Raw genomic sequence first — 15,502 nt, forward strand, 5'->3', positions numbered from 1 at the left:
CGAGAAAGCGGCATAGATCATCTGTAAATGAACGAGCGTGACCGTGTTCCAGTAAAACTTTGTCTTCACAAGTAGTCAGCAAGTTGGGCATGGCCTGAAGAATGCCAGTCCTTAAATGAAGCTCCACCCCTCATGAGAATTTCACTTGTCTTTCCACTCATCTTCTCTCTACTCCAGGCTCTCACCCAGGATCCCACAATGCCCTGACTCGTCAGGTGTCCTGAGTCTCCTCCAGTCCCTGACAGTTCTCCTTTCATAACCTTGATGCTTTAGGAGAGGGCCAGTCCATTGTTTTGTTTAATGCCCCTCAGTGTGGGTTTGACCAATGCTTTCTTGTGATTGTTGTGAGGTTGTGCATTTGTGGCAAGAGCACAACAAAGCTGGTGATGTGTTCTTCTCAGCGTCTTGTCTCAGGGGTCCCTTACTGATGATGCCTACCTTGACCTCTTGATTAGGTTGGTGTCTGTGGCGGTTTTCCACTGTGAAGTTTTTATTTTTCCTGTTTGCAGTTTTTTAGGTATCTTGGAGGAGATAACTTTGAGACTATGTAAATCCTGTCCTCCCCACCCTACCCTGCCTCAGAACTTTTTGCCCACTGATTTTAACACATCCATTGATGGATCTTACCTGCAGTAGTTCTGACTGTGGTTTTCTCTGATGGTAGTCCTGTCTTTTCCTCTTTCCTTCTAAAGCTTTATTAGTTGGAACTCTACTGTGAGAAAGGCTTGTTCTTTCCCTCCCATTTTTATATCTGGACTCATGGAATGTTTGTTTGTCCTACGGTTAAAAATCCATTAGCAGCAAGCAGTCCAAAGAGGAAATCAAGAAAATAATTTCATTTATAGTAGCATCAAAAAGAACAAAATACTTAGAAATGAATTTAAACAAGGAGATGCCAGACTTTTGCACTAAAAACTGCAAAACATTGCTGAAAGGAAATGAAGAAGACTTAAATGGAAAGATATTCCTCTTCATGGATTGGAAGACTTAATATTAAAGTGGCATTATCCTCACTCTGCTCCAAGCAATGTACAGGTTCAGTGCAGTCTCTATCAAAATCCCAATGGCCTTTTATGCAGAAATGGAAAAGCTGATTCCGAAATTACTATAGAATTTCAAGGAACCCCCAAGAGCCAAAACAATCTTGGAAAAGATCACACTTGGAAGACTCATACATACTAATTGCAAAACTTATTTCACAGCTGCAATAATTAAGACAGTGTGGTCCTGTTATAAGGATAGATAATGGATAGATCAATGGAATAGAATTGAGCCTCCAGAACTTAGCACATTTGTGTATGATTAATTGATTTTTTTTTCTTTTTGACAAAGGTGTCAGGGCCATGCAATAGGGAAAAAATAGTGCTGGGACAACCAGATACCCACATGTGAAAGAAAGAAGCTGAACCCTTGCCTCACACCATATACAGAAATCAGCTCAAGATGGATCAAAGATCTTAATGTCAAAGCCAAACTGTGAAGCTCTTAGAAGAAAGCAAGGGTTAATCTTCGTGATCTTGGATTTTGCAGTGGTTTCTTAGATATGACACCAAATCATAAGCAACCAAAGGAAAAACAAAAACCAGATAAATCAGGCTGTTATGGACTAAATGTTTGTGTCCCCATAACATTCAGTGTTGAAACCCTAACCCTGAAAATGATTAACTGCTTCTTCTCTCCTCTGCCATGTGAGAATATAAGAAAGCAGCTGTCTACAAAACACACAGTGGGCTCTCGCCAGACATGGAGTCTTCTCATGCTCTGATGCCAAGACCTTCCCACCCTGCAGAATTAAGAGACATAAATACTTGTTGTTTTAAGTCTGCAGTGTTATAGTAACAGCCCCAAGCTGAGGCATGGACTTGCTGTTTCTGTAGCCAAATAGCTTAGATTTTATTCATCAGTCTGCTGAACCATTCCTCTGTCAGAAACGATAGATGCCATCCAAAAATGTGTCTGATATCCTTGCTTTCTAACTGTTGGGGCTCACTGAATTGAAGCAGCTGAATTTGATGCACTTCCACTGCCACCTCCTTCAAGAATTAGCTCATCTCCATGGGCTTGAGATAGCGAACAGGCACCGCCAGGCCACGCCCAAACCTTGTGGAGTTATCTTTTGCCCAAGAAATTTCGGACTTTGACAAGAGAGCAAGTCTCCTGAATGATTGCATGGATAGGGAAATGGGCTCACAGAGACCTGATCCTGTAACGGAAGCCCAGTGCGACACCCTTGATCTTGTTCTGTGTGTGAGTACAGATAATGCCAGTGATGGCCAGGTCCTTCCTGTCTCCCCACCATTCATCACCCCGGAGCCTTTTTTCCTCTCCTAGGAGGCTGAGTTCTACATTAAAGTGATTGAAGACCCTATGCTGGGTGGCCCGGGGCCCCTTCACAATCATTGTGCATCCCTTCAGAGAGAGTGATGCCAACCTTTTCTGGAATCTTGATGGTCTGATTGCTGAGAATGGGCTTCCCACAGTAGATGCAGCAGAGAGGATGCCCCATTCCCCACCCTGTGCCACTCCTCTTGTGGGGTCCTAGTTCCCAGCCAAGGATTGAACCCAGGCCTTGGGAGTGAAAGCATGGAGTCCTAAGTACTGAACCACCAGGGAGTTCCCGACGCGGTTTATTTTTAATCCGCTTCTGTCCTGAAGAAGTGATCCACTGACGTTCTTCGGGCGCCTACCATGTGTTCTCTGCAGCTTTACCCATGTTATCCTCCCAGCAGCCCTTTTGGAATTATTAATAATGATGATTCTCTATTTTAGATGGGCAAGCAGCTGAGGGAAGTCAAGTTTTGCCCACAGTCGTAGAGCTATAAGTGGCAGAGCAATTTTGAACTCATTTCATTTAGAGCTGTGACCCCATTGGACCTGCAGGCCCTTCTGGTTCCTCTTCACTCAACCCCTCCCCGATCCCTCCATCTCTGCCATTTTGCACCCTCTCCCATCAGGAAGCCATCCTAAGCCAGCCTCTGCCCAACCGTGAACTGCGCTGGCCAAAACCTGCACTCTTCGTTTTGGCAGGGAAGTAACTGTGTGTCCCATCTCTTACCGTAGAGGAAGGACATCTCCTGACCTAGTTTGTCTTCTCCTGTTTAGTTAGTATGGTGCTGGGTACATGGGCATGGAGGGTCCACTCTTGATATGAGTGGAGCGGTTTCTCCTCAGGGCAGTTTCCCTCTGGACAGTTGTCTTCAAATCAGCATCACCATCAGCATTTCTGTGATTCTTTGCAGTGTTGCCACAGGCATCATTTATGTAAAAGCCAAACAAGGATTAAAAAACCACCTGGTTGGCTAAGATGAGAAGTGGTTCAGGCTGGCGGTGGTGAAACCAGCCTGCAGGTTTGGTTCACTAAACTCCTGCCAAGTCCCAGACCCTTTCACTGTGTCCCCCTGCCGCAGTTTTTCTAGTTTTATAAAGCAGTGGACTAGAGAGAAATCAAAGGAAAGATGGGGCTATTTCACTCCCCTCTGTTATAGCCCCTTCTCTGTGAAGCTACTCGTGGTGAGAAAAGTCACAATTTTTAGTTGCAATTCAAATATTCCTTTTGGAAAGTAGCCTTGGTTTCTTTCCTTTGATGTGACTGAGGTGTAGGAATTCAAGAGTCACCAGATGATGAAAAAGTAGTTACTCGCTTTCTCTAGAGAATACTAGAATGGGGGCGTTTGGAAATTTGACATAATACTATAAATATTAACGTATAAATAAAACAAAGTAAACAAAAACCTACCCACAGTTCTTAACATTGTGAAGGAATAAATAAAGGTAGGTCGGTTTCTGTTTACTTTGTTTTGTCTTCCTGGTAAGATGGTTTGGAACAAGGACAGGCTACTCCTCACACCAGAGCAGACAGTGAGCTTGGATAGACGTACCTTCGTCTTTCCATTCCAACCAACGGAGGTTGGCAGAGACCTCACTGACCTTGTTTGCTGATGGTAGAAAAGTGCAGGCAGGGGACCACCAGGGTCTGGCAGGGGTTCCAACTCCCACCTGCGTGTTCTTAAAGCCCAGAAGAGCTGTTGCGGCACCTCTTTGAGTCATTTCAAATCTTCCGAGCTCTCCTCTGGGTCTGCCCTCTGCCACGCACTTGTCTCCTGTCCCCTTGCGGGAGCTTCCGGGGCCTGTGTGCACACCCACTTTCTGTCCCCGTGGAAGTTAAGGTTTTCATGTCGGAAATCAAGGCGAGCCCACCAGGAGTGGCTGAAAGACTGCCCTTCTGGGGCACCAGGGTCCTGGCCTCCCTGGAGTCCTTATGGAGTCTTTTCTTTTTTAATATGGATTCTTATCAGTAGGGTTTTTTGGTTTCTTTTTTTAACCCTGTTTCCTTCCCACGCTGATGGGGATGTAGTGTTTTGTGGAATTACTCCCTCTTCCCCCAGGTTAGAATGCAAAGGGAAAGCTGCAGAGAAATGCTGAAAAGAAATTGCTTTGTGGAAAATGATTTGAAAGTGAGTCAAGGGTCCTAAAAATCTTTATTCCCTTTGATTCAGAAATGTTTCTAAGATATATTTGGAAACCCTATTTTAAGCAAATAATCAGAGGTGCACAAAGTTTTATCTTGAAAAGGTGTCAGTCGTCCTGTTTATCGTGGTGGTATTTGTAATAGTGAAGATATCCAGTAAGCTGCTGTGTAGTCATAGGCTGGAAGAACATTTGAGATTTTTATAATGTTCACAATTTAACAAATGAAAAAAGCCTGGACAAAATTATCTGTAGTATGAAACCAATAATGTTAAAAATAAATACATTTTATAGTACACATGTAAAAAAATGGGTGGCACAGAAACAAATAGGCATTTGGGTTGTGTTTTCTTTATGTTTTTTAATGTAATACATTTTCTTCAATAAGCTTGTATTTATTTTAACTTATTTTTATTTTGAAATAGTTTCAGATTTACAGAGAAGTCACACAAATAGTGCAAAGAATTTTTGAGTGCTCTTTACACAGGTTCCCCAGATATTAACGTTTTACTTTATTATTTCCTCTCTTTCTCTCTCCTTTTTATTGCTAATATTTTACTTTTTGGCTGCCCCATGAGGCAGGCAGGATCTTAGTTCCCTCCCCAGGGATCTGACCCTCACCCCCTGCGGTGGGAGTGCAGAGTCTCAATCACTGGACAGCCAGAGAAACCCCTCTCTTTCTGTCTTGAAATTGAAGTGCAGTCCACCTGCGTCTCTGTGTTAGTCCCAGGTGCGCAACGAAACGGCCCCATGGCCAGTCTGGCAGCCGTCTGTCACCAGCAGACATTACAGTATTACTGGCTCTGTTCCCCCGCGGTGCAGTTCATCCCCATCCTCTCTGGCATTCAGGGAACCAGTTTGTTCTCTGAATCTGAGTCTCTTTGTTTTGTTTCTTAAGATTCCACAGATAAATGAGATACATGGTGTTTGTTTCTCCATCTGACTTGTTTCACTTGGTGTAATACCCTCTAGATCTGTCTGTGTTGTCACAAATGGCGAGATTTCATTCATTCTTACGGCTGAGTAAACTTCCATTCTATACGTATACCATATCTTCTTTACCCCTTCATCTACGGATGGGCACTTAGGTTGCTTGCATATATTCGCTATTGTAAAGAATGCTTAGGGGTGCACTATGTTTTTTAAAATTAGTGTTTCTATTTTCTTTGGGGAAATACCCAGAAGTGGAATTGCTGGCTCATATGATGGTTCCATGAGGCACCTCCATAGTGTTTTTCCATGGTGGCTGCAGCAAGTTACCTTCCTACTAACACTGCACAAGGATTCCCTTTGCTACATTCACACCAACACTTGTCTCTGTCACTGCTATGTTTTTCCTTGATCTTTTTGAGAATAAGTTGTACATATGGACATATGAAGTACCCCTAAGTACTTCAGTGTTTCTTTTCTGAAATCCAAGGGCATTTTCTTACATAGCCATGGTTTAATAATATCAGGAAATTAACACTGATATTCTGTGTTAATTGTCTAATCATAGACTTTTTTTTCAAACTTACCACTAATGTCTTTTATAGCAAAAAGAAAAAAAAAATTTTATTTTTTCTTGGCCCAAGATTGCACTGAACTGTAACCACCCCCTCTTTACTTTTCTTTGATCTGAAGCAGTTCCTCAGTCTTTCTTTATCTTTTGTGACCTTGACATTTTTCAAAAAGTCAGGCCATCTCTTTATAGAATGTCCCTCAGTGTGGATTTGTCTGTTTCCTCCTGATATGATTCAGATATGTTTTGGATGGAATGTCGCAGAAATGGCCTTTTGTCCTTAAAGCACTGTATCAGGTGCTTTCACTTTGTCCCGGTATTGAACTTTGATCTCTTGATTATGGTGGTGTCAGCCACGTTCTCCACCATAAAACTCTCTCTTTTCATATATAATCTTTCAGTTTATCACCAGACACTTACCCGCAAGTTTTAGCACTCATGGTTCTTGTCTGAAACAGTTATTAGTCTGACGATTGCCAGTTGGTGACATTCTGTCCTTTTCTTTACTCCTGCATTTATTAGCTGGCATTTCTACTCTAAGGAAGAACTTTCCCTTCTCACTCAAGTGTTTATTCGTTTGTTTTTTTATTTCAGTATTGACTACCATTATTCGTTTATCCAGTGGGTTCCAATCTGTTGCTGGCAGTATGTATCTTGATGCTCAAGTTGTCCCAGATTTCCCAGGGGGAACCGCTTCAGGTACACTCCTGCCTTCTTCAGATGCGTCCCTGTCATGCTTCAAGCCCTCCCTTGCTGGAGCACAGCAAAGTGATCCAGGTTCATCCACTGCTTTTCCTGCCCTTATTCCTGAGTCAGCCATCTCTCCAAGGAGCCCTAGTTTCTTTGGTTGGAGAATGGTGTTGAGAAGCCAAGATTTGGATGCTAAATGGCTTCTTGCTCCTAGGATATCTTTACTTCCTCTCAGCAGACAAAACTAGGAAATATACACAAACACATACGCATTTCCGTGTTCATCTTCATATATGAAGAAACCATTGTGTATACTGATATCTCTAGTTTCAGTCCAGCCCCGCAGCATTCATTCCCTGATCTCTCTTCCCATATTTGTACCTCGAAATCCAGCTCCTGTGAATCTAATATCATAAGTAACACAGTCATCTCCTTATAAAGAATAGGCAAAGCAAAGGTCCTTTTAGACACCCACCCACCACTATCATATTGTAGATGTTTCCTAGAGGAAATCACTATTGTATACATCCTCCTGGATCATTTTTCTGGAGAACTACCTAACTTTCCTTTTATTTCACTAGTGGTTTCATAATGAGACTGTCACTGCCTTCTGTGTTATGTATATATAATGACAGCATTTCAATGAGAATACCATTAGTTCCACATAACTTTTTTTGTTTTAACTATTGTATAGCATCCCATTTCTTGGAATGGAAAACATAAGCACCCAGTTTGGGGGCTGGTACAGGCAGTGCTGAGCTCAGTGAGAGACACAGTCAAGGAAGAAAGTCACCAGACCCAAAGGTCTGGGCATTTTTTCTTTTTTTCCTTAAGAAAAAAGCTTTAAAAAATTTTTCCAGTTAGGTAAATAGCACATACTCATTATTTTTAAAGCAAGTCATACATTAAGAATAAACTGGGGGAAAAAATCTCCCCCCTGAGATAATATTTTGGTGCTCCTTTCACATATCTTACGCAGATGCAGGCATAAATATTTTACATCCTAGAGTACATGTGCTGTTTTGTGGGTACTTATTTTTCCAGTGTAACTTACATACAGTAAAGCGCACAGTCTTTTAATACGCAGCTTGATGAATGTTTACATAAACTTCCCACGAACTGCTGCTGCAGATGAGATACTGGACATTGCCCAGTATGCCAGAAGGTTCCCTTGTGCCTCCTCCTCCACTCATGACCCTTGACCCAAAGGTAACCACTGTTCTGACCTCTGTCACCATTGACTGCTCTTGCCTTTTCTTGAAGTTCAGCCATAAATGGAATCCTTTAATAAGGTCCTCTCCTGTGTTTGGCTTCCCTCGTTCAGCATTACATCCATGAGATTCAACTGTTACTGTGGGTAGTAGCAGTTCATTCTTTATCATGGTCATGGGTACTTATCTTTTGTTGTTTACTTCTTATCATTAAGACTTTTCATAGTAGTCACAGCTACATTTATCATAGCACATAACCCTTTGCATGGAGAAGGCAATGGCACCCCACTCCAGTACTCTTGCCTGGAGAATCCCAGGGACGGGGGAGCCTGGTGGGCTGCAGTCCATGGGGTTGCACAGAGTCGGACACGACTGAAGCGACTTAGCAACAGTAGCAGCATAATCCTCTGCTAGGCACTGTTCTAAATCCTTGACAATTTCAGCTTGTTTCAGTTCAGTTCAGTCGCTCAGTTGGGGCCAAATCTTTGCGGCCTCATGGACTGCAGCACACCAGGCTTCCTTGTCCTTCACTATCTCCCAGAGTTTGCTCAAACTCATGTCCATCAAGTCAGTGATGCCATCCAACCATCTCATCCTCTGTCATCCCCTTCTCTTCCTGCCTTCAATCTTTCCCAGCATCATGGTCTTTTCCAATGAGTCAGTTCTTCACATCAGGTGGCCAAAGTATTGGAGCTTCCGCTTTAGCATCAGTCTTTCCAGTGACTATTCAGGACTGATTTCCTTTAGGATTGACTGGTTTGATCTTCTTGCTGTCCAGGAGACTCTCAAGAGTATTCTCCAACACCACAGTTCAAAAGCATCAATTCTTTGGCGCTTGTTTAATCCTCAGAATAACCCAATGAAGTGGGTATTACTATTATAATAACATGTCCTTGTCTCTGTATCAAGTTGAAGAAGTTCCCTATTATTCCCAGTGTACCGAATTTTTTTCATCATGAATGGATGTTGCATTTTGTCAGATGCTGTTTCTCCATCCACTGATGATCACATGAGGTTTTTTAAAAAAGCCTATTGATAGAGTAAATCACATTGATGTTTGAATATTGAACTAACCTTGATTCCTGGAGGAAACTCCATTTGATCATGATGTAGTATCCTTTTTACATTTTGTGTTATTCGATTGGCTAGTATTGTAGATTTTTGCATCTGTGTTCATGAGGCACGTTTGTCTGCAGTCTTCTTCTTTGTACTTTCTCTGTCTGGCTTTGGTATCAGCATAATACAGGCATAAAAGAGTTGGGAAGCCTTCTATTTTCTGTAAGAATTTGTACAGAATTGGTCTAATTTCTTCCTTAAATGTTTGATATAATTCATCAGTGAAGCTGTCTGCTTCTGGAGTTCACTTTTGGTGATGATTTTAACTAGTAATTTGAATTCTTTTAGAGAACTCTTCAGCTTATCTATTTTTCTGGAGTGAGCTCTGACAGTTCATGTCTAAGGAATTTGTCCATTTCATCTAAGTTATCAAATGTTGACATAAAGTTGTTCATAATTTCCCATGTTACCCTTTTAGTGTCTAAAGAATCTGCTGATGTCCTCTTTTTCATTCCCTATATTGATGATTTGTATCTTCTTTTCCTCCTGGTCATTCTGGCTGAGGTTGATCTATTTGAGAACAATGTATATATCATGAGTTCTAAAAATTCTAGTATAGTTGAGAATTTAAGGATTTAAGAGAAAACTTCTTGTTTTAAAATATTTTTTTCTTATTATTATTCGGGGAGGGAATCAGAATGGACCTTAGTAACAGACACACATTTTATTTACTTATGAAAATGTTTATTTATTTATTTTGGCTGTGCTGAGTCTTAGTTGCAGCATGTGGGGTACAGTTCTCTGACAGGGATTGAATCCATGCCTTCCAGCATTGGGAGCACAGAGTCTCAGCCACTGGACCACCAGGGAAGGCCCCAGACACATGTTTTAATTCAAGCTGCACCCCTCATCAGCTGTGTGACTTCAGGGGGCTGAAAGACTTGTCGACCCCCGGGATGCCCCTCATCGCAATGGAAAGCCCAGCTCCGTGGGAAGCACGGACTGATCTTGGGACTGATGATCTTGATTAATCGAGAGAGTTAGTACTTCCTCCCCTTCCTGCCTTTTTCAGAGTCTGCCCTGCGCCTCCTGGCCTCTCTTCCCGTTGCCCGAGCCCTTAGGCTGTGCGGTGGACGTGTCGCTGCGTCATTCTCTGCTTTCACTTTCCATAGCTCTTCTTCAGTGTGAGCTAGAAGCATGTGTGTGTGTCTGTGTGTGTGTTTCAAAGCCTTTGAAAGAGGGGAAAGAAGGTCAGGAATCCGTATTGAAGTGCTGAGGCAGGTCAGAGACTGGAGTTTTCCTCCTGGCATCGTCACCAGTCAGCTGGTTCAGTTTTATGGTCATGAACTTGGCGGGTCTGTGTCCTGGGCCCCTGGCGTGGCAGGCAGTCTGTCATTAAGTGCAGATTACCTAGCCTTGTGTTGACCCATGTCCACTGATGGGAGTGGGGCATGCCTCACCACGGTTCATTGTCTTTCTGCGCATATTTGTCAGAAGGTTCTTCCTGGAGAGTGTGGGAACCTCCGTCCCTCCGTTACCACTTCTGCAGTCCAGGGCTGCCGCCACCTCTGTTTCCTGACTGCCCAAAGCAGGGATCCGCTGCCTCTCAATCTTCTCTTTAGGGTAAACCTCTCCGGTTCCTTTCCAGCTTCTCGTGTGTCAGGTTTTGGGGACCACGCCATCCCGGGGGCCTTTTTCTGACTGTGTTCTGGTTTGTCTCTGCTGCTCTATGTGGAGCCCATTTGTAACCCTGTCAGGGGGCCTTTAGTGCAGGTCCACTCTGGGAAGGCCCCGTAGGCTCTGGCCCATCCCATTCCCTTTTCTCGGAAAGGGAGGCATAGGATCTGTTTTGCAGGCTTGCTCTGTGAACATTCCCAGTGAATGGTGGCATGCCCTGCTTGGGATGGGGGGTTCTGATTCCCCTTTGGCGGTTCTCATCACACCAACACCCGATTCCCAGTCGGGCACTAGAGGCAGAAGCCGACCTCAGAACAGGTCTGCCCGGACCTTAAGTAAAGCAGGGCAGGTCTGCAGCTCTGTGCCTCTCTTTTCCGTCTTTGTATTCCCAGTCAGTGAAGGCGATGGGGTGGTCAGGAGAGTGTCGGCTTCAAAATGCACATGAGAGCTGTGAGATAAGTTCTGTTTGGGGCAAAATGAGGACTGCAGCCTGGGAGACAGCACCTCAGCTCTGGGAAACTGCGCCAGAGAGACGGGGTGGGGGGAGGGACAGTATGCTTGTGATTTTGGTAAATGGGAAATACATGCAGTCAGACACAGATTTTTCCAGAAGCTTTCTGCGCATCTCGTGAAGCTTTCTGCTAGCCACGAGGAGCAGTTGTTACCATGAAGGATTTTAGTGCTTTTCTGGGTATGAGGAGATACAAGAATTGGGCTCAGAAAATCAGCTCCTGAAAATATCTATCTGAAGATCTGTCCTGCCAGTTTTTCCCTCAGGTACAGATGCCTCATTTCTGCTATCAACCCTGAGCTCCTTTCAGGGGGTGTTGAAGGTCAGCAGCTGCAGTAGCCCATGAGTAAATCCTCGTAGGGGTAGATGACAAGTGCCAATTTGTAGTTGAGGGGGTGAGCCATATGAACTTGGCTTAGAGAAGCCCAGCCCTTCCTCCTGGGTCTCTCCTTCACTTCTTATGCCAGATGTGGGGGGCTTCCCCCACCAAGCACTGCAGCTAGGTGCCCTGCAGTTTGACTCCACGTTGATGCTGTCTACCTGGAGATGGAGTCAGATCCCACAGGGGAGGGCTCAGTCCCTCAAGACCGCTCCCCCCTCCCCCGCTGCAGATGTTGGGCCCAAGTCCACTTGTCCTCTGTGCCTCTCACTGATGGACTGTGCATTTCGGCTCCCACAGCCCCCTTCTCAGGTTTGGTTAGTTTGCTGGAGCCACTGACAGAACTCAGGAGAACACATTCACCAGTATATTAAAGGATCTGATGAAGGGTACAGAGGGGCAGGCGGGTGAAGAGACACATAGGGTGAGGCCTGGGAGGATCCTGAGCCCAGGAGTTTCTGTCCCTGTAGACTTAAGGTCACCCTCCCAGCACATGGCTGTGCTCACCAACCTAGAAGCTCCCTGAGCCCCGTGCTTCTGGGATTTGAGGGAGGCCTCCTCCTATAGGGATGATCAGTTATTCAGTCCATTTCCAGCCCCTCTCCCCTCTCTGGAGAAGGCACTGGGGGTAGGGACTGAAAATTCCTAGCTTATCCCCTGGAAAAGGAAGTGGCAACTTACTGCAGTATCCTTGCCTGGAGAATCCCATGGACAAAGGAGCCTGGGGGCGACAGTCCATGGGGTCACAAAGAGTCAGACGTGACTAAGCAACTAAATAACAACAACAAATTCATCGCTTGGTCTTCCTGGTAACCAGGCCCATGCAGGAGCCGACTCACAGTTGCATTCAAACAGAAGATGCTCCTGGTGCTCTTATCACTTTAGGAAATTCCAGGAGTTTTAGGATAGAAATTTTTTCTATTATCTCACAGCACTCGTGTGAAGTCTCTTGTACCCATAAATTGCCCTTGCTAACTTTTAGTAGTGTCAACTAAGTTACACCCTCAGAATGCCCCAGAGTTCATTGCCGAGGGCTTAGGGGATCTGTGGGTTCACACTGCTTTGGGTTCAGGCCAGGTGGCTGAGGCCCCAGAGAGGCTGAAAGAAGAAACAAGTGCACGTGGCTGTCCACGGCCGGCTGCAGTTCCGGTGGTCAGCAGCCGTGGGGCTTTGTCAGCTCCGTTGACGCTAAGTGATGCTAGGTTGGTCTTCTGCCTGCTTCTTGCCAAGTCATGCTTTCACAGATCCAGCTTCCCTGGCTGCCTTCCTCTTTCACGTCCTTGCATCAGACACAGTGCTTGTCATGTGTCTCCACATCCCACCCAGAAGCCCTGCTAATCGGGGGAAAAGTCATCAGCCGGGGCATTTGGGCATCCGCGGGGAACGTGGGCCTGCATGAGTTCTAGTCTAGGACGCCTTGGTCATGGCTCCACGTCTGCACTGATCCTGCGGGTGCAGCCACTGTTTGGGGTTACCACCCTGCAACCTGGTTCTAACCGTGCCACACCCTCACCCTGTCATCACTGCCACCCAGAGCTCAAAGGCCTTAGGCGCGTGGAACACTCCTTCACGCCCTGGTCTTAAATCTCCTTTTAAAGGCCAGCCTCTTACTCACCACCTTTATACTCACGGATACAAACGCATCTTGTCCTACCACTGTTGAGTCACACTAGATTCTGTAACTACTGCTGTTTTAGCATTTGTATCAGTGGTTGCAAGTGAGTAACTGCTGCTGCTGCTGCTAAGTCGCTTCAGTCATGTCCGACTCTGTGCAGCCCCAGAGACGGCAGCCCACCAGGCTCCCCTGTCCCTGGGATTCTCCAGGCAAGAACACTGGAGTGGCTTGCCATTTCCTTTTCCACTGCATGAAAGTGAAAAGTGGAAGTGAAGTCACTCAGTCGTGTCCAACTCTTTGCAACCCCATGGGCTGAAGCCTACCAGGCTCCTCCGTCCATGGGATTTTCCAGGCAAGAGTACTGGAGTGGGGGGCCATTGCCTGCTCCTTTATCAGGAGGCACATGCTTCCTCCAGCTGGAACTTTTCCCTCCTTTACCTGACTGGTGGGCCCTGGTCATTTTTCATGCCCCAGCTCAGAGGTTGGGCCCTGGGCGACCCATCTTTGACTGTTTGAACCATCTTCCCTTCTTCCTCAGAGCTCCATTTTCCCCTACGTGTGGCCCCTCCATGGTTTGAAACCACTGGAATATGCCTAAGTGGCAGAAATGGGTTGGCACTCTCCATCCCCCACCAGTGTTGGGACAAAGGAGGCCTGACAAAAGAGAGGACTTAAATAAGATTTAGAGTGTTATAATACCCAAAATGCTTAGGATCCAATTTAAAAAAAAAATCACTCAACATCCTAAGAACTAGGAAAAATCTCAACTTGAAAGAGAAAAAGCAGTCATACAAAAGATAAAGAAGAGCCGAACAGACTCTTAGAACTGAAAAATACCATAGCAAAAAGAAAAGACCAAAATTCCATGGATGGCACCACGGCAGAATTGGCAGAGGAAACCACCGGTGAACTTAGAAGAATGGAAATTACCCAGTCTGAGCCAGGAGAGAAGCTAGAGTGATAAAGCTGAGCATAGCCTCAGGGACTTGGGGACAACCTTAGGTCAGCATGGCCCCAGGAGGGAAAGAGGAAAAGGATGGGGCTGAGAAATATTTAGAGACAAAATAGCTGAAAAGTTCCTAAACCTGCAGATTCAAGAAGCTGAGTGAATGGCAAACTGGATGAACCCAAAGAAAGCCTCACCGGCCTTGTGTGGGTTTAAAAGGTCAACGAGGTGGACACTCTAGCCAGAGGGGAGTGTGTTCCAGCTGGTCTTTTGAGCAATGCTCTCAGCAGGCTGCCTTGGGGAGGCCCTTTCCCCTGAGTTTATTGCTCAGGCTCTGGAGGATTAGCTGTTAGGCAAGAGCAGGCTTGGTTTCCCTGAGGATTCTCTCTCTCATTTTGAAGAACCTTGGCGGAGGTTTGTGACCCTGAGCAGACCCTACTCCCGCTGCAGCTCCTGGAGGAGCTCCTTGGAGGCAACAGTGCCTGATTGCCTGGGTGATGTGCACGCTATCTAAAGGGGCGGCATACACTGCTCGCTGGCTTCCTTCCTTCCTTCCTGTTGCTGCATTCATGCCAACTCACTGTGATGTCACCACCAGCTCAGTCGATCAGTTACTGACGGGAAGTTACGTACAGTGACGGCAAAGCTGCGGATCCTTTCCAGAGGACGATCTGAGACATCAGGTGTTGTCGACAGTTGTATGGAGAAAGAGCCCTTCTCTTTTTGCCACGTTTGTCCCTGCAGAAGCTGACTTAGCTCTCGCCACACCCTTGGCCCCGGGTGGCCAGCGATTTGTTCACCCTGCTCTGCAGGGTGTCGGGCTGCCCCGGGGACTGCCACTCAGTTGCCTCCAACTCTGTGCGACCCCAGACTGTAGCCCTCCAGGCTTGTCTGTCCATGGGATTCTCCAGGCAAGAATACTGGAGTGGGTTGCCATTTCCTACTCCAGGGGATCTTCCCGACCCAGGGATCGAGCCCACATCTCTTACATCTCCTGCATTGGCAGGTGGGTTCTTTACCACTACCACCACCTGGGAAGCCCTGGTGTTGCTGCCTTTGACCTTCAGCATCAGTGGGAACTGGCTAAGTGGTGCAGTTCAAAAGGAGGAATAGCACCTGTCTGTCTATTTATGCCCGTTTCCATATGTACACTGTCTTTATGATAAAAGTGAAAAAACTTAGGTACAGTTCAGTTCAATTCAGTCGCTCAGTCATGTCCGACTCTTTCCAACCCCATGAATCACAGCACGCCAGGCCTCCCTGTCCATCGCCAACTCCCGGAATTCAGTCAGACTCGCGTCCATCAAGTCAGTGATGCCATCCAGCCATCTCATCCTCTGTCATCCCCTTCTTCTCCTTACCCCAATCCCTCCCAGCATCAGAGTCTTTTCCAATGAGTCAATTCTTCGCATGAGGTGGCCAAAGTACTGGAGTTTCAGCTTTAGCATC

The 15,502-nt window shown here is 45.7% G+C and overlaps 1 protein-coding gene and 1 pseudogene across 5 annotated transcripts in view; one reads left to right on the forward strand and one right to left on the reverse strand.

Annotated features, from left to right (window-relative positions):
* Positions 1-15,502, forward strand: part of POR (cytochrome p450 oxidoreductase) — a 68,306-nt gene that overhangs the window by 22,551 nt on the left and 30,253 nt on the right. Inside the window, exon 1 of one of the 5 annotated variants that reach the window (XM_069569395.1) lies at positions 1,332-2,247. The exons of the other annotated variants lie outside the window; for them this stretch is intronic. The gene's annotated coding sequence lies outside the window, so the exon portion shown is untranslated. Of the gene's footprint in view, positions 1-1,331; positions 2,248-15,502 lie in introns of those variants that run through there. 5 annotated transcript variants of the gene reach the window in all.
* On the reverse strand, positions 1,894-2,506 carry LOC138428876 (large ribosomal subunit protein uL6 pseudogene; annotated as a pseudogene).

Source organism: Ovis canadensis, chromosome 24 (genome assembly GCF_042477335.2).
Source record: "Ovis canadensis isolate MfBH-ARS-UI-01 breed Bighorn chromosome 24, ARS-UI_OviCan_v2, whole genome shotgun sequence".
Taxonomy (NCBI): Eukaryota; Metazoa; Chordata; class Mammalia; order Artiodactyla; family Bovidae; genus Ovis; species Ovis canadensis.